Genomic DNA, 26,988 nt, shown 5'->3' on the forward strand with positions numbered 1-26,988 from the left:
ATTTTGCTGTATGCCTTGCTGCCTTGCTTTAATAAATGAAATAATTTATTCTGCAAATAGGTTATTTTACATGGCTTTTTTGAGAACGCTTGAGTGGACATTTCCTATCTGACTACCCTGAGAAGTAATGTCGTGCACTGAGATGGTTAGTGAAAACAAACTCAGGGGTCGCAATCCCAATAACTGTGCGTCGTATTCGTAGGCAGTTATCTTAAAGCTGCCTAGGTATTATTGGTTCGCTTGCTACAGCAACTGAGGTAATATAACAACGTGAGAATATTATTTATTATACTTAGTTTACATATCTGTTTTATATATACTACTAGATGTGGCTTTCATGCCTGCCCGCTAATAACGAAAATGATCACACGGGAACACAACAACGAGGTTAAGATTATCTTACACGTTAATCTTAATTATAAACTATCTATCATCGAAAGAGGAACAAACATCCATACATACAAACTTTTGCGTAGGATTATTTATGAAAACTTTTCATAAATAATTCGGTTGATGTAGATATACGAACTCTTTTTGTAGTTGCAGCGTGCCGTCGCTTTGTTAACTGTAGTAACACTAGAGGTTGTATCGACAGGTCTGCTGGAGGTCATGAGAATATAACCTTTAAATTAAGTATTCATTGATAATATTAAGAAGTAGGCACTAGGTAATCGTCAACTTCATTCATAAATAGAAATATATATGCTTATAAACGACTAGCTGTTGCCCCCGACTTCGTCCGCGTGGTTAGAAGATATAAGTTAGGAACTTTTGAATGAAGTCCCTCAAAGATGAATAATTTTCCCCGTTTTTTTTTTTCACATTTTCCATTGTATTGTCGCTCCTATTAGTCGCAGCGTGATGGTTTACAGCCTAAAACCTTCCTCGATTAATGGTCTATTCAACACAAAAATATTTTTTCAATTTGGACCAGTAGTCCCTGAGATTAGCGCGTTCAAACAAACAAACAAACAAACTCTTCAGCTTTATATATTAGTATATAGAGTATAGATTGATCAAGAAAAAAGAAATAAATAGAAAATTTAATCTTATGTAAAATTGGATAAAGTTACAAGTTACTTGTTCCTCAACAAATTCTAAACGGTCTATGTAACTAGGTGTAGGTAATTATACGGTGCATCCTTGCGACACTATTAAATTAAATTCAATTCAATTTATTTTTTGGCAACATGGCCCACAGATCGGTTGCTCGCGAGAGGTTTATTGAGTTGCTTGATTGACTTAGGCATATTATTATTATATCACCGATAAACTGCATCTATCCATACTAATATAATACATTTTAAAGTATCTTTGTCTGTGTCGTTTCCACGATGAAAAAACCACAAAACCGATTGTAAGGTAATTTGGTACATAGATGGTCTAGAGCTTGAGAAACCACAGGCTCTTTAATTATTTAGATAAGATACATAAACGATGCATTGCTATCCACAGGCCACTTTATATTACACATGACTTTTTTGCTTTGCATTTAATGAATTTAAGTATTTTCCTCAATGTCAATGGCTCGTTACGGTCAAATGGATATTAATATAACATAAAAATACTAACAACGAAAACTAACTTTTCCTCGCAATACTAAAAATATGTATGTATTCCTGATTTCCGAATTTAATGTTCGAACATCAATTTCTACTTCACTGTAGCAATCATGACGCCTGACAAAATAATATTGAAATAATTCGCTCGCGTTGCGTTGCTCATACATTTTTGACAGGCGTTTCGACGTTTCTATAATTGTTTTTAGATTGTGGATACAACGTTAATTTTGGAATTGAAATGTACCACCTTATGTTTATAATATAAATGTTAAAGCATAAACTATTTTTGTATTGATTTATTCCATTTTTTAAGCATATTAGCTATTTTAGAAGCGAAGTACAGGAAACGTCTTACGATAATTATTTTTAATTAAATATTATTTTTATTTAAATATAATTTCACAGATTTCCTGCTTTTAAATAGAAATATAAAGTCATACATTTATTTAAATCTAGACCTATCGATATCCTGATCAATGTAGCATCTTTGTCAAAATAAGACTAATAATTAATTAAACAACGGTTATCCGTCTGTCACACAAACTCCAACAAAAATGGAAATATTTATAAACAAGATAAAAATAAAAATAACTAAGAAACAATATGACAGAGTTGAAAGCGAAACAACAACAATTAGCTATTCATTGACGGTCGCTACAGATCCCTTTTGTCAGACGAGGCGAGGTTGTGAACCGTTTGTTAAACTTCAGCACACAATAGCCAGAGTGAACCACAATGGGCCATCCGATTTACTCCACGCCACGGTTGAGATCGCGACACTTAATATACACTATAGACAGTTTTGTCTAAATAATAAAACGAAACGTTGGTACGGCTTTTATAATAAACTAGCTGTTGCCCGCGACTTCGTCCGCGTCGTTGGAAGATATAAGTTATGATTTTATTTTAATCGGTTAAGTTTTTAGAGTCCAAACCTTTTTTACCAATTTTTTGTAATTCTTTTATATAGGTTTTTTTGGTATCTTGAACCGTTTTCGTAACTCATGCAACGGAAGCCGTCGAAGATGAATAATTTTCCCTGGTTTTCCACATTTTCCATTGTATCTTCGCTCCTATTAGTCGCAGCATGATAGTATATAGCCTGAAACCTACCTTGATGAATGGTCTATTGAACACAAAAAGATTGTTTTGTATTGATATAGTATAGATAGTGTATACTAATACATAAAGCGGAAGAGTTTCGAAATTATATAATAACTAGCGCCCCACCCCGGCTTCGCACGGGAGCAGTAATCATATAGGTACATCAGAGAATTTCTTTGACGTCCTTTGTTTTGATAAGGATTCATACCATCTCAACAAAAACAGCTTCGCACAGAAGTTTTGTTTTGGAATAAAATTATTAGTCCAAAAAATATAAAGCCCCCTTTATTTCCCTCCCATGGGAGATCATCTTTGACTTAGGTATTTTACCAACAAAATCAGCGTTTTTCAACCCGGTCCAGACAAGTTTGTCTATCAAAAAATATAAAAAAAAAACTGAAGTAAAAAGTCTATCATCAGCCATGATGGCGGCGCCGGGTTTCGATCCCGGGACCTCTCGCTTGCTAAGCGAGCGCTCTCCGCTCTGAGCTACGCCGCCGGTGGAAGTATCATCAAAATTACTGTTCTTATGAAAACTTCAGGGTTTCTGGAGGAGCAGTTGGTGACCACAACTGCACTCTACTGTGACTAGAATAGGTGTTTATCCTCTACCTAGGACTTACATTTTTTTTTACTTACATTTTATTGAATGCTCCGAATAGCGGCAGTTGTGGTTAAGATCTTCATGCCAAACCCACAAAGCACGATAGTAGTACGTATAAACTTACCTTATATTTAGACTAGCGGTCGCCCGCGGCTCCGCCCGCGTGGATGTCGGTTACCGCTGCAAAAAGCCTACCCAGGAAAGACACGGTCAGCAAACAAAATGATTCCCAGGTCAACTCACAGACACCGACACTAACATCGACGAAGCAGTCACTATCCGCAGGCTGAACAGATTTTCTTTCTGTGGATGTTAGTTGTTAAGTCCCGGAGTGCAACCCGTTGTTTTAGGATAGAAAACTTAAGCTTTTATTGTAGAGCTTCTCTATACACAACATTTGTCGTTATATTATTTCCTGGTAACAAAATATACTGATGGTCAGGAACCCAGATCCGTGATAGGGCAACGTAAAGTTGCCCATGCGTAAAACATTCTTTTCGTAAATTAATTCCTACTAATTTGAATGTTTGGCCCTGGGATTTGTTTATCGTGAGTGCGAAAGAATTTTTTACTGGAAATTGGGGCCTTTTGAAAGCAAATCAGTAGGGATCATGGGTATTCTTGGTATATGAGCTAATTCACCAGCTGCAGGGCCGGTGATAATCTTCGCAACTATTTAATTACTCACCGGGCCTTGGTAACGCCTACTTCGCAACGGGCCGTGCAGCAGAAATCGTAATATTTTAATTTCGCTATAACTTCAGAACCAAACGTCCAATTTTAATCATTCAATGACCAAATATTATCTCCATTAACTGTACTTAGTGATGAAATAATTTATTTTGATAAGGATTAATAGCATGATTAAAATAAAGGCGTTTAAATGTAGTCCAAAAAAAATCAAGATTTTTCAATTAAAAAATGGTTATTGTGCCTCACTCGACATAAATAGGTATAGTGTGTCGCAGACCTTTTTGTAGATATTTATAAGATCTACAATTACGTACGCAAAATAAGTAAGTTTTTCTCTTTATAATATTAGTGTAGATGTAAGACAAGACGTAAGACTTTTCGCCCGCGGCTTCGCCCGCGTCGAGGTCGGTTATATCGCGTTTCCAAGAGAACTCTTCAAAAGCCCGAGATAAAAACTATCCTATGTTCTTTCTCAAGGTCAACTCTATCTCTGTACCAAATTTCATTAAAATCAGTTCAGTGGTGTAGACGTGAAAGCCTAACAGACAGATAGAGTTACTTTCACAATTATAATATTAGCAGGGATCTCTTTTGTGTATAAAAATCTCGAGAAAGGCTGATCAGGTTTGGCTTAAATCAGTCTTGAAATATTCATGGAAGTCAAGGGAAGGTTTAAATGATGATAAAATATGGAAATATTGCAAAGAAAATTAATTTTTGTCTGCATTGTTATCATCGACTCGTAGGCGCTACGCTGTTCGCCGGGTTTAATATAATACTTTTCTGTCTTACGTGTAGGAATAAGACTGGTCTCTATGTATTTCATGATAAACTGAGGAAGTGTCATTTATCTATAATATTATGTATATAGAAATATAAACAAAAGTATGTGTATCAGTTGTCTAGTACTCATAATACAAGCTTTGCTTAGTTTGACACTAGATGGCGTTGTGTGAACCTTGTCGAACATTAACTTGTTATTAAATACTGTATTGTTTCAAATGAGTGTTTGTCCTAAATCTAAGCTGAGGGTTTTCAGGACTCAGTAGTCACGTAGAATTTAGTTCACTAACAGTCATTGGTATCGGTGTTAGCGGTGCCTCGCCTTAGAGAAAGATCGCCATTGTAACAAATCAAATATTAAGTAGTTTTAATTAATACAGTCCACAAATCCTTAAGTATATGTATTTTCGTAATATGATAAGTTCCAATAATTACTCTCAATATTACGCAATAATCAATTAGACTCATGACATCTTGCATCTCAAACTAATTATTTTTAATTTCTTTTTCCTGTTTGTTTTTTTTTTCAATATGCCAGTGTTGACACGAATAGCAACAATAGAGTTTACTAAATCAGGTTGCTAATTACATAACCACCAATGAGGTTTTAACTAAGATAAACAATTCGCCATCATATTTATTTAGGGTAGTTATTTAATAATTTACAATACAAAAAAATACATTTAAAAACAGTTTTTACAAGGGTACCAAAAGTCATTATCAATTCGACAAACATAAATAACAAATTGTTTATTCTTCAACATTCATTCCTTTTCAGTATAATTTATTTGTGATGTAAAACCAGCGCTACAGTAACATGAATCTATGTATACTCTATACTAATATAGAAAGCTGAAGAGTTTGTTTGTTTATTTGTTTGAACTACTGGTCCAAATTGAAAAAATATTTTTGTGTTGAATAGACCTTTCATCGAGGAACGCTTTAGGCTATAAACCATCACGCTGCGACTAATATGAGCGAAGATACAATGGAGAATGTGAAAAAAACAGGGCAGGTATAAATCATAACTTATATCTTTTACCCACGGGGACGAAGTCGCGGGCAACAGCTAGTAAGTGATAAAACTGAGGTAACATAAAGCCAATTACAGGTTTTCACGAATAGAAAATGAATTCATGACAGAGATTCAACTATCATTTGTGAACACGCAATATTACAAGATGCGGCTACTAGTTAATCTGAAAATTACTTATTGCGTCATCAAATTCATCACACAGGTTTGGTTCAGTTATCATCATCAGCCTAAGATTATGCCAACTTTGTTGTGGTCGGCTTCCAGCCTACCCGGATTCAGCTAAGTAACAGTGTTTTACAAGGAGCGACTGCCTATCTGACCTCCTCAACCCAGTTACCTGGGGTGGCAACACGATACCCCTTAGATTGGTTGCCAGACTTTCTAGCTTCTGACTACCCGTAACGACTGTCAATGATGTGTTAATAACAGCTGGGACCCATAACTTAACGTGCCTTCTGAAACACGGAGAATCTCGTTACATATCTGAAGAACCGTGATAGCTATGCAGTTGGTATTATCCAATCCTCTTCCTCTTATCTTCTTCAAATATAGCTCGGATCGGATTAATTAGCTTCGTGGAAGGCTCAATTTAGTAAAATTTCAGTCTATCGTATAAGGAGTAGCCTTATCGTTATATTAGCAGTAACGCATATTTTTATCATATCATGTTTTTTTAGGATTGTGAATTCGTTGATGGAGAAGACTGTTTCTTTTTCATGTTTAATTTATGTAAAGAAAGACGCTTCAAATATTATAATATGGCCTATGTCTGTTTTAAAAAGTAGTATGGGTTCGACCATCTATCATAAGATTGCGGTAAGCTAAACGAATGCGTACGGGTCTCAATATTTTGACTGCCCAAGCGACTATGCGCGAAGTGTTGCGGGTGTGAACCCGGGATATGACTTATACCATCCACAAATGTATGTTCTTAGTGTGGGTGTCCTTGTGCATGTGACTTGAATGTTTGTGAAACTCACTACGATACAAGGATCAAATTCTGTAATGCAGGAGAAGAATTGAAAAAAATATTTGTAAGGCCGTTGCCTGCTATGGACCCTGATAGCTGAATAATTGTGAATAGTCCCTATTCCATCAATGAATCTCATATTGTAGAAACCAGTTTGACACGTGATCTCGCTGAATCCTCAGCTCATGATAAAGGACTCCGCTTGGTTAATACCGATTAAAAAAATACTATTGAATAAATCGTTATTGAATTTATAATTAGTGAATATTTTCCCTTAGCTTTTATTTTACCGGGTATGACATCACTCATCCAATAATTACTCTGAAGCATTTCATGTCAAGGAATTTTAGAATATTTTATTCGTACGGTGTTCATGGATTGATAGAGTTGAGATTCGGGGCAATTGTACCACAGGAACTTGTAGTAAATACGTTGATCACCAGGTTTCCACCTTCACCTTCAGCCTTCGTGAAACCCGTCCCGACTCTACGAGTCCGCCTCCATATAGTGCCAAAATTTATCTGTCTTTTGGTGAAGAACCTTTACAAAATTATAACATTTTAAGAAGTTCCATACCCAAAGGGTTAAATTGCAATCGTATTCTTGAGTCGCCGTCGTTTATCTGTCTGTCCTTTCATCCGTCAAAAGATACCAAGCTGCATCTAAGGAAGGTATCGTGATACCTGGGAAATTATGAATTTCTGTTGTTGCCACTATTACAGCAAATATTTAAGAGAGGAATTCACAAGTTTATTTGTCATCCAACCTATTTGTGTGGGACCTTCTGTATCGTGAATCCAACTCTCAACAAGTTTTCTTTATTGATATTGTGTTACTTATTAAATCTAACTTAGACTAAAAAGCCAGAGATATTGTATATACCCCCAATTTGAAATCATCATTACCAACCCATATTCGTTCACTGCTGGACATAGGCCTCCCCAATTGCATGCCATCGAGATCTATCTTCGGTTGCTCTAATAATTATTGTATATATATATATTATTGATTGTAATAATGAGTTCATATTTCATTTGTTTCGAGTATTTTTAGAACATTGTCATTATTGGTATCTTGTGGTTTACCTCGAGGTTGTTCCATTAATACGTGCCCCAAAACAATCGACGGCTTATTACTGTGATCCACGTTCTAGTTTAATGAAGATCATTGAGTGAAACCTCTTTGGACAGATGCAATTTCTATTTTGGGTTGTATTGCATTTATGACAAGTGTGTTAACATTCTTATCGATTAGAATATCGATTCCATGTGGCTTTGGACATTCCAATGATCTGTCATCGGTCAACAAATACCTAAAGTTAAGGTATCTTCACTTCAGCGTAAAACAGCTGTTGGTTTATCAGAACCACTAGAATTACAAGTAGAAATTCAAGGGTATGGTTGTTTGACTGAAACCTATAAAATTGGAAGCTGATCGGAACCTGTGAATTGGAAATGATTTGTAATTAGTAGCTTCTGTTTAATGAAATGTTGAAGTAGGACATGTTGCTCGCAGCGCCGTTGGTGTTGGACTATGCTGTAGTGTTGCGCCCGCCCGCAGCTGAGCGCGTTTCGCTCACCTGTCGTAACAGAGCACAACGATTGGGAGCGTCATTGTGCGGTGCGTCGTCAGCGATGACGCGCCGCTTATCACCGGTTATCACCCCGCGAGCCTCGCGCCGCGCGCCGCGTGCTCCTCAGTCGCGCGTCCACGCTCGTCGCGAGCGCACGTCGCCCCGCGCTCCGCTCCCGCTCCCGTGTCTCACCGTAAGTCTCCCACAGCCTCACTGGCAGCCGCAGCCGCGACCGCGCCGCTCCTCCTTCCCTCGCCGACTGACTCACCTGTCGCCTGTACCCGTAGTAGTCCCCCTATTCTAACACCTCTCGTCGTGACAGCACTGTTAGCCGACACTTTTTTGGGAGAAATATGTTATATTTTTTCAAAGTTACGTGACTCACTGGAAACTCACCAAGGCCGTTTCATCCTAAAGCAAATTTGTCGGTCTTAATGTATCAGGTCGTCGTTATCGCGTGAGATGCCTCCGCCTGTACGCTGGCGTTTGCCGTGAAATCCTTTGGTTTTCGTCATTATTTCGTAAATGTCAAACATTGTAAAGTGCGCGCTGTAAGTGTAGTGAGTGGTCGAGTGCCGCCTGAAGGTGCCAGTGCTTGTGTGATGTAAGTGAAGGATGTGCTGCGAGTGCGGCCAGTGGGCCTGGCTCAGCTGCTCTCCACTCGCGAGATACGAGAAGCCACTGTCAACAAGTTGTGTTTGTTGTCGGTTGCTATACGCGGAGGCAATTCTCACGCGGCGACTGAATCTCCATAAGTACATTATAATGTTTTTATGGATCGCTGACATCGTTTAGTGCGGCGTTAAGCGGATGATGCGTTGCGTCGCCCGTAATTGATCCTCTGTCACCGACTGATTACTGAACCGAAACAAATACCTCGACAGTCTATTGTCTAAACATTTATGACGGGCAACAACTCTTACATAATTAAGAAACATTTTACAAGTCATTAATTTGACTTACATCGTCGTTTATTATGGTAGTTGGAATTTGATTATAGATGAAAAACAGTATTGTATAATGAAATCTTTTCATTTGATGCGTCTAAGTAGGTACAAGGTAGGCTGTTTACATGCTAATATAAACAAACAAATACGCTTATAACCAGTCTTACAGACGTACTGAGGACATGGGGGGGGGGCGTAGCGGGGCAGGGGGGGCGAGGTCCATTCTCATACTAATAGCTGGTAATAGACCAAGCAATACTTAGTTAGACCAAGCATAAAGCATGTAGCAAAAGTCTTATGCCTCCGATATAAGGTTGAATTTCCAGTAATTTATCTGTAAATGTTTAATGACACATTTGTACACACAATGAGTATAATTTTATCTTTGAGTTTTTAATAAAGTTACACGATTATAAAGAAACAATTGAAGGATGATTATAACTACATCACATGTCGAACATGATTTTCTTTGAATAACTTAGTTTAGCAAAAATGAATCTTAAAACATGCGGATATGATTGAATTTAGTTAAACTATAAATTTAACTAAGTAAATTAGACCAGTCAAGTGCGTGAGAGCCCAGGACACAAATTGTTAAGTATTTCGCAAATTTTCGGGTTTCTACCCTTAATATTTTTGTCACCCACCGCATTCATAACCGTAACAAGGGTTACTTTACCTCGATATTTATTAGAAGTATTCGTTGCTATCGCAGAAACATACATAAATATATACCTGTACATCTGTAAAGAAAACAGCTATCCAGATATGACGGTTCATGAGATACAATCTGATGACTGACGGACTTACACAAAATTGACTTACCAAAAATACATGACTGTGTGTATTTTTTTTAAGTATTCTGTATTGGATTTTCAATGATAAAGGATTCTCAAACTCAGATCAAGATAGATTATGTACAGAAAATACAATATTACATAAATACTTGACGAAGTTAGGAACCACAAAACATACCGCATTTCTAGTCATGTGCCAACTTACATACATCGGTCGGTCATACAATCATAACTACCTACTATTTATAGGTAATCACACTAATATTATAAAATAGTATGTGTGTGTTTGTTTGTATGTGCGTGTGTTTGCCATCTCTTACGCCCAGACCGCTGAAGATAGTTTTCATCTTATAAAAGCTAAAGCTTGTTAAAGCGGGTATTATTTTTGCAGCTAAATTGATATCGACTCGTGCGACACCTAGTTACCAGTCATAGTGTAACACCTTTCATTTGAAACCCATATTTAGGTAGTAGTGAAAAACTATGTGATATTTTGTTGCGTCAATCATCTTGGACTCATTTGTATCAAAAATTGTTAAGAACACTCGAAAAAAGAAACACAATCAAAATCGGTTCATCCATTCGAGAGATATGATGGGACAAAGGCAGACAAGGGTTTAAAAATATTGTAGAAGAAGCATCAGGTTAATTCATTAGATGATTAAGTTTTTCACACCGGATTCAGCTAAGTACCAGTGTTTAACAAGGAGCGACTGCCTATCTGACCTCCTCAACACATTTACCTGGGCGATACTCCTTAAATTTGAGTTAAATATGGTACAGATTGACTCCCGATCTCCAGGCAATGTTGTCTGTCAAAGACTAATTGTAATTTTAATAGAAAACTTTCGATGAAACGAAGACGCCAGCCCGATGACCGTGAAATGAGCAGTTATCAAGGTTTACATATTATGAGCCGATAACGATTGTTGTACCTTATCGATAATGGATTCGTGATAGGCAGACATCTTGCCGTAATCTGATAAGAGAACATGACACAGGTACTCTCGGAGTTCATTCTGATGGGGTTTGAACTGAAGAAGTCATGTTGGATACATGGGATCTGTTCATAGGATTTAAGAAATAATAATAATTATCCACAACTGTCACACAGCGCCATCTAGTACCAATCTAAGCAAAAATTTTGTATTAGTAAAAGACAAGTAAAAACATTGTGCTCATCACACAAATATTTGTGTTGGGTGGGAATCGAACTCACGACATACTAAGCACCAAAAAAAATTTTTTTTTAATTGTTTTTAAAAATTAATCAGTTCCCTATTTCACATAGGTACAGGAATTTCAACTAAGTCGCAGTCTTCTTAAGCGCCTCATACATGGTTACAATAACGAAACGTAGTTAGCATATTTTCTCACATTAACCAATTCAATCCGAAAAAGGAGTTTTTTCACTTGCCATGGTATTTATCATTCAAAGTACCTAACTTCGTCAGACCATCAATTATCTCTAAAATATTCTGTCTTAAAAGTAATTTATTGTGAATTGTTAGAAACAGTTAAAATTCGACTACGAGAAAATTTTTATTTATCTGTATTTTTTTTTATTTCAATACTTTTTAAGTACATTTGAAAATGATTATTCAGATTTTACTAGTTTTATTTGACGACCTCCGTGGTCGAGTGGCTTACGCACCGGTTTCAAGGTGTCGCTAGCTCTGAGGTCCCGGGTTCGATCCCAGGTCGGGTCAATGTTAAAATTCACATTTCTACATTGTCTCGGGTCTGGGTGTTTGTTGTACCTTCGTTGTATCTGAATTCCATAACACAAGTGCTTTAGCAACTTTCTTTGGGTTCAGAACAATGTATGTGATGTCCGCATTTATTTATTAATTATTTATTTGAATGGCTTAGACCAAGCTAGTGGTTAGTGGCTCTGACTTTCAAACTGGAGGTCGTGGGTTCGATTCCCATCCAGGACAAATAATTTTGCTATGAGCGCTCTTCGGTATTGGTCGGCATTAGTATTTATATCAATTGTGTTGGTCTCAGAATATCCGCTTAAGAGAAGATTGAAACTAGATTTTCCGTTTTGTGTGAAGGTTGTAGATTATTTAGAAAAAAACATAAATATTAACGAAAAGTTTTAAGTTGATTATAGCAAACCTGATGTTATTTTTAATCCCTTCAAGACCATGTGTGTAAAGTCTCATGAAAATTGGTTAAGTGTTATTAGATACTAATATTTTAAATGTTTAGCCCTCGCGGGTGTAACCGCGTGCTACCGCTAGTTTACATTATAAGCAGTAGGGACAAGCGTCCAATTAGGGTACATATACAAGTGAAATAACTAAAAAAAGGTTTAATATAAAACAAATCACCTTCCCAAGCATGTTCTCCGTGTCGCCGTGAAATTGTAATTTAGCACGCTAATACAAGCAATGCATTCACCGATTCTTAGCTCTGTTTCAAAATTTAAGATTATTTAAATTTATATTTTCTTGCCAAAATCTGCTTATTCCTATCTTCGTCGCCTTCTGTTTCCTATAAAAGTCCCACAGCTAGACACACACCTCTTCCCGAATAGCTTACCATAGGTCGTTGAATACAGGAAACACTATTGTTTTAAAAAAAAATTCGCTGTTTCTTTTATCTGGCGTTGGGATCGAACCTAAATCGCAAGCGTACAAATCCATGCTTATAACCAAGGGAGTATAAGGGGGGGTAAGGATACCACGACAAAAATAACTCGATCGTTCAAAATTCAAAATAAATTAGGTACTTCTTTAAAATTAAAAACATACCCCTTTTAATTGAATATTAAAAAAAAATGGAATAAGAATATTACAAGGAAGATATCCCGAAAACCGTCTAACGGCCCTTATCACAGAAATTCTATTAACAAAATATCAATTTCCTCGAAATCTTTGCACTCTGTTTCGAATCTTAAAACTTCTGTTATAAGGTTTACAATCGCGTGTTCAGTCTGCGGGTTTGTTCGGACGTTTTTCTATGTGTTTGAGATATAGGTATCAGGTGTATAAACAGTAGCGCCCACTTGTGCTGATAACATCTCGCTGTCAACGATTCTTAAAGCGCTGATTATGACATAATAGTTACATATTTGAGGATATCTGCCGTCGACTCACGACCTCATTTTACCTTTACTTAGACTATGCTATCTATCCGTCTGACTCTTGAAACGTGGTAGTTAGACAGTTTAAAATTTTACTGATATTTTTAAAGTGAAAACTTCTTTAGCGGTTTACACTTTTTTGTAATGAAGCACGTGACCTAATCGAAAACTTAGCGCATCAAAAACGCATTATATAAACTGTGTGTTTTATCAAATGATAGTACTTTTACACCGAGAACCAGAGAAACTTGTGAAAATAATTCCCCTAACCATTGCAAAATATCAAAAATGCACAACCACGGCTCTCCCGGAGTAATGTGAAATGAAATTATTTATTCTGCAAATGGGATAGACGTCATCACTTTTACATGACATTTTTTTTAAGCTATCTGGAGTCGACATTTCCTAGCTGGCTGTCCTGAGAAGAAACCTCAGGGGTCATTGTTTCTTTTATAATTATATTTTGACGACCTCCGTGGTCGAGTGGCGTACGCACCGGTTTCAAGGTGTCGCTAACTCTGAGGTCCCGGGTTTGATCCCCGGTCGAGTCAATGTAAAAAATCACATTTCTACATTGTCTCGGGTCTGGGTGTTTGTGGTACCTTCGTTGTATCTGAATTCCATAACACAAGTGCTCTAGCAACTTACTTTGGGTTCAGAACAATGTATGTGATGTTGTCCGCATTTATTATTTATTATTATTATTATAGTCAACCAGTTTACAATCTAAAGTGTAAATCGTCGTTTCTTCCTCTGCTTTCCTGATAACTTTGCGATATTAACCTTTTTGCATTCTATTCCTGTTCTTAGAACCTTGTCCTACCAATTTGCATGTAACAAACCTCCTTAGGCAATAAGTTCCGCTGTGGTCTCGTACGCTTGACCGCGGGCCGGTCTCGAGGGGCCTCCACACAACACGCTTGGACATTTTTATCCTGATTGAGTTTCTTCTGCGGTCCCAGGAGTCATGCTTATCATGCGATGTAAATAGTCCTTAAAATAGACATCTAAGTTACTAAGGCATGCAGGCAACTTACGTTTCCTCGAACGTTTGCTTTGTTGAAACATTTAAGAAAAGATTTTTTTTAAACGACTCCCGCATTATCGAATTTAATCCTAGTGTCGCGGTCGGTATCAAAAACAGTCAATTCACATGCACAAAGACTCCCAGACTCAGGAAAAGCTTAGGTGGATCATGCAAACGCTTGTCCTACCCGGGGATCGAGCCCGCGACACGTCGCGCACAATGCGTTTGAGTCTAACACTTCGCCGTTGGATAGGTGACCATCTATGTCACAACCATTTTCTCCGTGTTTCAGAAGGCACGTTAAATTGTGAGGTTCGGCTGTTACACATCTTTGACAGTCGTTACAGGTAGTCAGATGCTAGAAAGTCTGACAGCCAGTTTGACTAAGTGGTATCGTGTTGCCCAGATAACTGGGTTGAGGAGCACAGATAGGCAGTCGCTCCTTGTTAAACACTGGTACTTAGCTCAATCTAGTTAGACTGGAAGCAGATTAAAACATAGTTGGGAAAAGCCTATGTTAACCTAACTTTCTGGAAAACTAGTATTATTATTACCTTTTTTAGAACATTATTAATCGTCTCAAAGATAGGAAGATCAACCTGGTCTTTTTGTGAGTACCTACAGATTCTGAATCATCATCATTTTAAAACATGAATTAGCATCAGAATCTGTTTCAATTGCCATTAAAACTATTTATCCATTATCAGGCCCGAAAGCGATTAAATTGAAATCGATCTAACATCGATTCAGCACTCGACAGGGGACCACAGATTAACAGATTTATAGTTGTACTAGTTGTACGGACTTGCAACATTGAAGCACTCTTGTCAAGTCCGGAAACTACTTCAAATCGAATCTTTGGACAAGTTTAGACGAGGCACTTAGTTCAGATATCGGAATTATGTTTTGGTAACAGATAATCCCACCAAAAACATTAAATGTAAAAAAATGCCAAGTCTCTCGATGCAGTCTTTCCATCGTAAAAAGTTTTGAGATCTCATAGAAGCCAAGTCCTATTCAAAATATTTTGTAGTTATAAATCAACATTTAGTAATTGTATCAATAGTTTTCTTTATATTATAATTATAGTGACTTGGCAATGAGCACAAGAAGAAACAAATAAAACGGCATATTTGTAGGAGTTGAAAGTTACACACACCGCATGCGTAAACATTAATATCACAAAATTAATTTTCTTTTGGTTTATCCGTGTCGTCCCAACCGAATTTCGGCAACGGCAGTCAGTCTTAGTGTACTCTCGATTCATTTACTTTCATAAAGCGATGGCCCGTAAGGTATTCTTAATTATTGTATTGGAGCATGTAGTCGGTAGTGACCATCATGATTCACACATAACAAATAATCTGATCACTGGTCTCGTCAGTAACATTTGCACATAATTCCAGGCATCAAGCAGCTTTTAATTTGTGCTCATTGCCAAGTCACTATAATTATAATATAAAGAAAACTATTGATACAATTACTAAATGTTGATTTATAACTACAAAATATTTTGAATAGGACTTGGCTTCTATGAGATCTCAAAACTTTTTACGATGGAAAGACTGCATCGAGAGACTTGGCATTTTTTTACATTTAATGTTTTTGGTGGGATCTCATTTATTTTTTGTAAGTGTATTTCTTTCTTTTTTTTTAGGTGTCATAATTTCTAGGACTTCAGCTACTGCTTTGCTTAGAACCCATTCTCTATCTCTATCTCTTTTGTTTCTTCTCTGAGACTTCGTTACTTCTAATGTAAACAAGCTTAAACTTATATATATATGCATATATATATCTACTAACTTACAAACTATAGCTAAACTAAACTAAATAACACGTAAAGTTCTCCGAATATCAATTATCACTACAATATTTTTTAGTTTCGAAATGGTTTTTCATAGACAGGTGGCGCTATCAAATGAAAATTATCGAATTATTCTGAAGTACTACTTAGACTGCGCTTTGTAACGAAACCATAGCGCGATTCAGACGCGTACAACGCCATCTATCGAGCGCGCATACAATATTTATCGCAATACAATGGAGTTTTAGCTTTATTAATTTAATGAATTATGAATTTTATGTATTAATTTGTATTAATGATAGTCTGTGTATTACATTTATATTATTCTTTTCTATTCTATGTATGTATTCATCCAATTGAATAGGTACTTAAACAACGAACAAAGTTAACAATACAGTCAAAATCCATACATAATGTTCTTGCCAAACCGCAAATATAAAATTGTTTTCTATGGCATATTATTTTTTAATGTTTTTATAATTTTTCCTTTATATGTGGCTAAGGACCTATCTTGGTGCAAAATTTGAAGTTTCTAAGTCTGCTAGAAGTACCTTAGATTTTTGATGATCTGTCAGTGAGTCAGTGAGTGACAAAATGGTGTAACTTTGATCGACCGTAACTCCTAAACCATTAATTCAATTGGCATGTAATTTCGAACTTAAGCTTGTTCTAATGCCTACTATTATTCCGGGAAAAGCTAAACTCCTAGCTTTGTCCACGTCGAAGATACAGGGGGGGCGAAACAGCCGCGAATCGCTTCGAGAAAAGATGGTACGGCCGTGCCCGTTTTGCTCGAGACTTGGCAGGGGCACTGCCGTGCCCTCAGATTATTCTGATTTTCGAAATATAGTATGACGCGTTCGATTGCTTATGGGTACATTTGAGTTGATAGGTAGATAAAAAAATATGATTATATTGTGTGGATGTAAGACTCTATATATTGTAGAAAATATTAATTTGAAAAATGAATGGGATTTGTATCCAATGCTAAAACACTGTATACAATACAATAAAAAAAAATGGTGGAAGGGGCGGCGTAATGATTCTTTTTTCTAGTCTGAACTAAGCAAAGCTAGTATTAAGAGCACTAGACAACTGATAAAAATACTTATATATTTCTAAATACATACATATTATACATAAATGACACCCAGACACAGACAAATGATAATGCTCATCACACAAACATTTGTTCTGGGTGGGAAGCGAACCCACGACCTCCGGTATAGCAGTGAGGGCCACTAACCACTAGACCAACAGGCCAGTCAAAATCAGATTGATCTACTCTAGCATTTAACGTCGCATTATTGTTATAGAGTAAGCGAGATGTCAGTTTTTATAGAAAATCATTAACATTTTGCTATTTGTTACTTGTTTCGCTAATTTACGCTGTTTTTGCAGACATTCATTTTAATGTAAAATGTTACTGTAATATTTTATTTTGAAAAGAGTAACTTATGGAGTTTCTTGCCGGTTCTTCTCCATAAGAATGACACTTTGGAACCGCGCAACTAGAGTCAGTAATGTAACGTTTTACAAGTGCCTGAGAAACGGCCTATTTGATATAAAAACTTTTTGATTTTGATTGAGAAAAAGACCATCCTACTACTATTATAAAGGCGAAAGTTTGTAAGTATGGAAGTATGGATGTTTGTTACTCTTTCACGTAAAAACTACTGAAGGGATTTGAATGAAACTTCACCACAATATAGCTTATACATCAGAATAACACATAGGCTACAATTTTTGAGGTTTCTAATGTGAGGTCGTAAAAAAACACATTTTTTGCGCTTACATTGCAAACGCTGGCTGAATCCTACAAGATAGATAGAAAGCAGGTATAAATTATAACTTATATCTTCTAACCACGCGGACGAAGTCGCGGGCAACAGCTAGTAAGTCATAGAGCGACGTCCTGCTTCCACAAAACTTTAAAAAGACGTTGTATACTCAGAGTACCGGTCAGTCAGAACACCGATGGCCGTGGATCGGGTTGTGAAACACTAAGCCTATTAACGAAGTGACATTGACATCAGAATCGATAATACTACGGATTTCGGTGCTCGAATAACGTAGTTATATAAATATAGAAGCAGGTTTTATATAAATGAGGTTGAATATCAAATAACTATAGTGGAACACTAAGCAATGTTTATGGATTGTAAGTAAGGAGCTGTTATCCGTATCACCCGTTGCAAATCTCAAATGATCTAAACTATGTGTTAATTCTCGTTATAAACTATCAGTATGACAAGTTTCGTCTAAATCCGTTCAGTGGTTTTTGCGTGATTAACAAACATCAATAAATACAAACTTACGTGTTTAAAATATTAGTAGGATTTTTAAATGTATGTTAGTATAGTATTGAACAGTATATATTATGTGAGTCGTCCCTGAGAAATGTGATAAAAACGAAAACTGTAGATATACAAAAACTGTATATTATGAACTGAAACCGCTGAAGTGAACACTATTCAGTAAGTGTTCCGTTCAAATTAAAATAACAATCAGCTTTTCTGCCTCAATTTTTATTATAATATATAATTAGATGTGCTATCGGCATCAATAAATCAAGTGTGAAAACTTCAATTGTCTAACGATAGGGATGATGACTGGGTATATAAAGAAAAAATCTCATTAGTCCCTCAGTTAGATACCTAATTGAAAAGTATGAGACACGTATTTTTCCTTTTTCAGAAAAACTAGAATTGACAAAGATTAACTGCTTTAAAGTTTAGGAGAGGGGGCTTGTGACGTAACGATATGGTAAAATTTATACTCAATCGTGACGTCACGCGTAAGTTGCATTCACTGTAATTTGGTCAATTTACGTTTGCGGGACAAATTAAAAAATACGTATCCATTATTATACAAAAAACTACAAGACGGACATTGCAAAAAAAAATTGTCATCATCCCTATTAAGGTTCAAGGAATCTTTGACAGACGAATAGTTAGACAAAAGAGCCTCCTGTTATTTTGACGATACAAAATAGTCCACGAGTCTTGACTCCTTTTTCATTTTTATTACAAACCAGGAACGGTGGGCTGTATTGTTTTCATTAATTTTTGTTTATTGTTATACCGCCTAAGACACTAAAAGAAACCCACCTTTTTTTAATAAAAGCATTTCCAAAATGCGTTAATGACAAACGCACAAAATTCACCTCTATAATATAAGCATTAAAAGTTAAAATTGTTTGAAGATGACAGCTACATCTCAGTGACACTCAATGATTACTTGGAGGTTGTGGTGATGTTACGTAAGCTGGCGAGAGCGCGGAAACGGCCGGTAATATAGTCAAATCAACTCATATCTGCGCACGGAAACATGTGTGGGTAGCCCTTGTAAATACACAGTGACGTTGTGTACTGACACAGATTTCATTTGTGTGTCACTGGCACACAATCAAAGCTTCTATAGTAAGCAATCGTTGACAATCGCACGCACACATAGCGGCGAGCGCACGAATGAGTTGAACCATCTGTATTAACAATTATTACGACCGCTACCTTCAACGTACCGGTACATTAAACTGTCATGTTTACGATCGACGCTTGCTACATCAATTGATAACTTAACTAGACAGTTATAGAGTCGTTAATATGTTGCGTCTGTATTGAGGTACCTTAATATATACTTATACTAGCTGAACCAGCAAACGTTGTTCTGCCTAATAAATTATTTCTAGTTGTATGTATTTTTGATGCCACATTATAAAAAAATAAAAACTAATATCGTGACACGGGAATTTTATATATTAGATAAATTACGCGTCACGTTGTTTGACTCCTAAACTACTATACCGAATTCTATCGATTTTGAACAACGGGTGCAGCCTGAACCGACGTAAAAGATAAGATACGTCACATCTCAATTTACAGTCACAATATTATTTTCTTGCAAGTTTTGTATAGACTAACCTATGTATTTATATTATAAAAATCTAGTCAAGTGAGATTCCATAATAATAGGCTAAGGAATAATAGTTTTGATGATAAATAAATAGAAGGGTATGCCTTGGTCACCCAACAAACTAACACTTGTGTTAAACTGCCTATTACGGTTTATTAGATATAGCCTGGAGACTGACTTACAGACGGATAGAAGGACGGACAGCAGTAAATCAGGTAGCAGGGATCGGTTTTTATAACTTGCATAATTAAAGGATGCTTACATACGCTTGCAGCGATTGCACGATTCTGACGCTTAACTCTCACGAAATAAGGTCAAAAGTAATATAACACGTTTCAGTTGTGAAGAGTTCCCACTGTGTACCTAATACTATTGAAGGCAGTGAGTGGATATGCAAAAAAATATATTGAAACAGTAAAAGTGAAGTGATAAAGTGTCGTGAATAAGCAGGACAGGACCACATTGAGTTGGAAACAGCAAACGAAAGTCGCCAAAGAAGGTATTTATGCCTTTCAATACGAATATTTTTTCTTAATACGATTTACTTTCGTCATTCTTGGTAAATCCGAACTGGTATTTCCCTCAAAGGGCCAGGCCTTTGTATGGCCAGATGGAAATGACCACGCCTGTACCAGCAAGCAGTGTGCATGCAGTGATATGCTCTTGAGGAAACCCCACAACATGACACACAAATCTTGTTCATCTTGATTGGAACAGGGCCCCAATTCTGCTATTTACAATGGCCGAAGAGTGAATGAAAATTGGCTTGAAATGATTTTTTTTTCCTATAAAATAATTCGAAATTCAGTACGGGACGGTACACCCCAGATCAATACAATTAACTTCCAATTATTGTATGGGCAAAATGCTTAAGAGAATAGGAATAATTTCAAATTTAATCCAATTGCCATTCATTCACAATCGGGGTCCAGATCTCAATGCAACCGGGACCAAGTTTATTGTCTGTTCAATTTCAGGTGTTACTATCGATATTAGCTCAACAAGTCTCACTGTATAAGGAAAACGCGTAGACCTTCCTAGACGTCTTCCTCGCCTGCCTATTAACTATAATACTCGTCATTGTCCATGATGACACTAATAATATTGATAAAGATTTTTCAAACGTTTTGTTAAAATAATCTGCTTCAAGATCTAACAATATGGTCTTATGAATAGTTATTGTTGATACGAATGTCTTACCAGATTTTGAACTAAATCCAAAGTAGATGACTTTGAATACTCTGAGTGTAAAAATAAATAATTAGGCTATTGAAGTTTAGGATCCTGCATATGTGGACTAGTACCTAAGATTTTCGGAAAACTATAGCGCCTACCGTTTAACACATCCTCATCATCATCAGCCCATATTCATCCAATGCTGGACATAGGCCTCCATAATTTCTTGCCATCGAGATCTATCTTCGGCTGCTCCATCCAGCTCTTGCCAGCCACCTTGCGCAGATCACTCAGCCTCAAGATGTGCCGTTCCACACACATTTCCGACTTAAAAAATGAGGCCCACATTATAATACCACGATAGACAGCAAGTGTGCAACACCAGTGCAAGCAGCTAGGGGTGTAGAGAAACGCAACATAGATTTTGACTCTGAACAGATTGCCACATTACGTCACCGTTAGACACTTCCACCCCCGAGCATATAGTTCTAACCACCCTTCTCCAGCCAGTCTTTTAAGGTAAGAAAGAGCTGTGAGAGTGTTGCTACCCACATACAGCTCACCACAAACGGGTCTGTGGTTTTAATATCATTACTATGCTTTATTAAACTTGGATACGGTAGACACAGTGACGCTACAAACACAGTTTATTATTTAACAGCCCATATAACATGCTGATTCAGTACTTAATGAAGATTTGTATTCATTGTGCATCCTAATAATAAGTTGATTTAAAATCGCGATCGGTACGAAATTATCCGGTGACGTATTCGTATTTTGCATCCATCAATAGCTTAACGTATAAAAGAAAGATTCAGAAGGTTAAAACCGGAAAAATATTTACTCTTTGTTATTCCATTTTTTGGACTATGTTTTAGAGTTTCGTACCTAAAATATTTTAACGGAAACCCTAGTCCTGAGGCAAGGTTGTTCGTCCGCCTATTCGTCCATCTTTACCATGGACCAGGGTATATGTAAACAAGTGTGGCAGAAGACAGTAACAATTTAAGACGATTTGTTATGGTCATAAAATAAATAATTCAGGTCATAAAAATAAAAGTTGTTGACTGGTTACTTAATCTAAGTTATTGACTTGTCGCGCCCCCCGGTGTTACTCAGGCGATATGTGCCAACTCAGGTAGTGAGCTAATTCAATAACAAATTCCAACAAAATTTTGTTTATTGCTGAAAAATTACTGCTTAGTCGATAATATTTACAACAAATTAAGCAATGGGAATATTTCTACCTTACACAATATTCTAATGTATAATTCGCAGTTTAACAAACCCAATACTTTGTACATTTTTCTCTTAAATACTTCAAGTTATACCTACAGACAGTTTATACATATATTAGTAGTTATAAAATAAAGTAACAGTTTCTATTATTTGACCTTCTGTCTCACAGTTGTGTAGTTCACAAATCTGTAGTCACGCGACCTGAGGGGCATTGACCGGTTTCGGTTAGACCAGCGACGAATACGCAATGTTTGTTATACATTGCGCGCTCCCTATAAATTTCACTATGAGTGTTTAAAACAAATAATGCCATGGTTTCGTAATACGGTATTGGAGTTAATAAATCTTTTAGTAGTTAGGGAGATTTGTTGAATGATATTGGGTATGTATTTTTTTAATTAAATCAATAAATTTAGAAGATGAAACGTCACTTGTCGGTAAACAGTGTACTAATTAGTGACGTCACACAAGATTTCAACTTATAGTTTTGTTTACGCTATAAAACATGAAAACAGGTTAAGTGCGAATCGGACTAGCAACACGGAGAGTTCCGTATAAATAGGCTAAGATAAACTAATCGGTTAGGTGAGAAATAAATTGGGATGACTCCTATTTTTTTTTTCACCCAACAAGTTTATTACCGTAATAAGCGTAGCTAGTCTAATAACTACGTCATCTGTGACAATTTAAACTGTAGCTATCACGGTTCATGAGGGATAGTCTGGTAATAGACGGACAGACGGCGTACCACGGTTACAGTGTTACCTTTTTACCCTTTGGATAAGAAAGATTTTATAATGAACTCTTCATCATCGGCTTAGCTTTTTCCCTACAATCTTGGGGTCCTCTTCCAGTCTAACCGAATTCAGCTAAGTACCAGTGTTTTACAAGGAGCGACTGCCTATCTGACCTCCTCAACCCAGTTACTATAATTAACTCTTAAAATAAATAAATAAAAATAACGACGCGTATCATAACAAAAGACTTTTGATCGATTATTATTGACTAATTGGCGAGGCACGGAACTATACGACTGATGAAAATACAGTATTATGTATTCAATATTCGCTATTGAATAAGGCACGCTACATTTTCATTAAATTTTTATGTAAAAGAAAATTGTTGAATCTATATGGATATTAAACATGCATTTGTCTCTGTAATGTTAAGGGGTTTTAATATGCTATGCACCACGATGTGCGGATTCGATTCGAACGCAAGTGAAATTCTTATGTGACTTTTCCAAAGATTTGTTTCACTACAGGTAAAGGAAAATATTGTGAGGAAAAATAAAGTCCTATTATTGGAATCTGTCATCACTGTCTGGTGATCAATACATAAACCTTGCTTATAAGAGGGCCTGTGTCCAGCTGTGGGCAATTCTGTCAGTGGCTGGGATTTACTTGTTTCTACAATGATTAAGCTTATTGGAGTTACATTTTAATTCCCCTTAAGTTGCTTGCAAATTATGTAGCTTGATTAAGATTTTATATTGGATAATTTGACAATTCGGTTAGAAGAGGAGCTCGTGGCTAACCTATAACCGCATAAGTGATTCGATCACAGGTTAAGCTATGCTTGACACGGTTGGTCTGTAGATGGGTGACCATCTTTGTCATAACAAGTTCCTCCGTGTTTCGGAAGGCACGTAAAATTGTGGGTCCCGGCTGTTATTCCTACATCTTTGACAGTCGTTACAGGTAGTCAGAAGCTTGAAAAAGTCTGACAGCCAGTCTAACCAAGGGGTATCGTGTTGCCCAGGTAACTGGGTTGAGGAGGTCAGATAGGCAGTCGCTCCTTGTAAAACACTGGTACTTAGCTGAAACCGGTTGGACTGGTAGCTGACCCCAACATAGTTGGGAAAAGGCTAGGCCAATGATGACAATTCGGTTAGTATTTCTTTGTATGCATTAACATAATTATTATATTAATTACTTTAAGATTACTGTTCCTGTTAACGTCGATCTTTTTTTACTGCTGAGTGATTATGCAATAAAAGTATTGATTTTTATTCAATGATCATTTTAAAATGACTACAAGGATAGCCGTGTGGTAGAGATCACCAAGCTAAACTGTGGTTAATTAAATGAGGTGAAATTCAAAAGAAACTAGGCATCTCCGTTCATGAGATATAGCATTGTGCTAGACGAATAGACATTAGGGTCTTAGTAATAACTTTAATTAAACCTTAAAATAGGTAATTTTGAGTAAAATCCTAAAATATCACAAAACCTTATATTTGTCAACAAGAATTCATTATCTGATTGTAACTTTATCGCGCGAAAGAATAACCACGTTAATTGGCTGTAACGTCACAACTGCTTACAGATTCACATTTAAAAATAACTCTATGTTCCTAAAAATAAAGTTGAAATTAGCGAGTGTGGCTAAGGCAGTTAAGGTTTTTTTGTTTTAAGGTCAGGGTTGTCGGTGGAGGTCGCGGTGGCTTCCGAATCATTTGCTTTAGAATCAGCTGATTTGTCATGCGAGACAATAGCGCGGTGTGATGCGAAGGTCGACATCGACGGACGGTGTTCTGGACTCGCTCATGGAAAAGACGAGTTGGAGGAAGTGTCACTTGGGATATCGGTGCGTGGCGCTATTAGGAGATAATGATCAACAGTGAAAATGTTGATATATTTAGAATTTTAAAGAAATTGTGGTGAAATAAAATAAACTAATGATTATTATATAAGCAGTAGTTGTTGATGCAATGAAACGAGGAAATCTAGTAATGTAATTAAAAAATATAATATAACACTCACACAATAAGGATGTAAGGCGGGAATTCGAGGGAAAGACAACCAGACACGGTAGAAGTTTTCGTTGAACACAAAAATATTTGTAATACGCGGGGATCGAACTTGCGACTCTTCGCGCTCTGTCGGTTTGGCGTGGTCACCTTAACCACTCATCTATCCGTGCAGTTTTCCATTAATTTACAACATAAGTTGAAATCTCGAAAACGGCTGTATAGATTTTCATGAAATGTAATTATATTATAAAAAAATCAAATTTGTTATATTATAAACATAATTCATTAATAATTAAACATTATGGAATGGATTTGGACGAAATTTAGTACGGAGATATTTTACAACTTAGATTTACACCTAGGATAGTTTTATCCTGATTATACATATATTCCCGTGGGATCATTTTTTTTGTAGCGGGCGGGGCCGCGGGCAACAACTAGTATGTATTATAAATCTAGATACTTGTTTGATATATAGAGAGGTGGGTCGCACGTATTCAACATTTTCAAACTGTTAAAATTATTATCTGATCTTGTGCGATACAATATTCTGTAGCATTATCGTGGTCACTAATCTACAGACTAAGTTATGCTAACAAAGATAAAATGTTATGCAGGCGTTTAGGTGACCATGCGTAGTTAAATTTAATTTGTCCGATTTTACACAGACTCTGTAGGCTGTAGACTATCTGCGTACCAAATATCAAAACAATCGGTTCAGTAGTTCTGGCGTTGAAGCAAGACAGACAGACATACATTCTCATCTATACTTTAATATATAAAGCTGAAGAGTTTGTTTGTTTGAACGCGTTAATCTCAGGAACTACTGGTTCAAATTGTTTTTGTGTTGAATAGACCATTCATCTAGGAAGGTTTTAGGCTATATACCATCACGCTGCGAAAAAACAGGGAAAGTTATTCGTCTTCGACGGCTTCCGTTCAAAAATTCCTAACTTATATCTTCTATCCACGCGGACGAAGTCGCGGGCAACAGCTAGTTTATAATAATAGTAGGTATGGCTTTGCAATGTTAACCTTTATTTAGTGTAATATGTTCATGTGTTTGTGACTCGATGAAATGTAAAGAGACTTTTCATGTGTTTTATTTTCCCACTCGAGCTGGCTAACAGTTGCGGCGTGATTACTGTTGTAAAACTACACCTGTCCCGCGAGAGATGTACTCTTATTTACTAGGGAAGTGATGACTATTACATTTCGGATACATGGTCAACATTATTCGGATAAATTACTAATTTGATATCCGTTCCTGTTATAGTTATCGAATTTAAATTATTTTCAGATTTTTTATGATTTTCATCACGTTATTTGTTTTCATATTTTTGATTCACAAAGTTTAGTTGAAATTGTTCTTTTTTCAATATTTTTAGATTGGTTTGTTATGACAGTTAGGTTGAGATTTTTTTTGAAGTGAAAACTTCTTTAGCGGCGCTCAGCACTTTTTTGTATGGGAAAAAACCTCTCGAAAATGCGTAAGATGAATACTTATTTAGAGCAATACTACTATTTATATCGATAGCGATATAAATAAATTCTGAATTCTACCACATTAATGATAGAAATTTTCTATAAAATTATTCCAAAATATAAAACACAACGTTAATATTGAAGTTTTCACTTCTGCCGGCACTCGCGGAGTGCAACCCGTGGTTGTTTTCGGATATCATTTTCGTTTTATATCTACAACATCACTAATAGTAAAGTATAATGTAGTGACCGTGTGTTCCCAAGCCTGGAGGTTGTTCCGAAGTCCCTTCGGTTGTGTTTGTTAACGCGATTGCTTTTCCGTGATTAGATTGATTCTGTTAGTCGATACTGAACGCTGACTGTACAATACATGTACCAATCAATTGAAACTTTGTTTACAAATTATTTATTTTTAAGTTCCCGT

At 36.4% G+C, this 26,988-nt stretch overlaps 1 protein-coding gene across 5 annotated transcripts in view; it reads left to right on the forward strand.

Annotated features, from left to right (window-relative positions):
• Window positions 1-8,002: 8,002 nt before the first annotated feature.
• The window catches only part of LOC113503699, a 121,908-nt gene continuing 102,922 nt past the window's right edge, over window positions 8,003-26,988 (forward strand). For 2 of the 5 annotated variants that reach the window (XM_026885761.1, XM_026885765.1), the window contains exon 1: window positions 19,776-20,408. The gene's annotated coding sequence lies outside the window, so the exon portion shown is untranslated. Of the gene's footprint in view, window positions 8,519-19,775; window positions 20,409-26,988 lie in introns of those variants that run through there. The other 3 variants (XM_026885762.1, XM_026885763.1, XM_026885764.1) reach the window with 3 other exon arrangements.

Source organism: Trichoplusia ni, chromosome 20 (assembly GCF_003590095.1).
Source record: "Trichoplusia ni isolate ovarian cell line Hi5 chromosome 20, tn1, whole genome shotgun sequence".
NCBI lineage: Eukaryota > Metazoa > Arthropoda > Insecta > Lepidoptera > Noctuidae > Trichoplusia > Trichoplusia ni.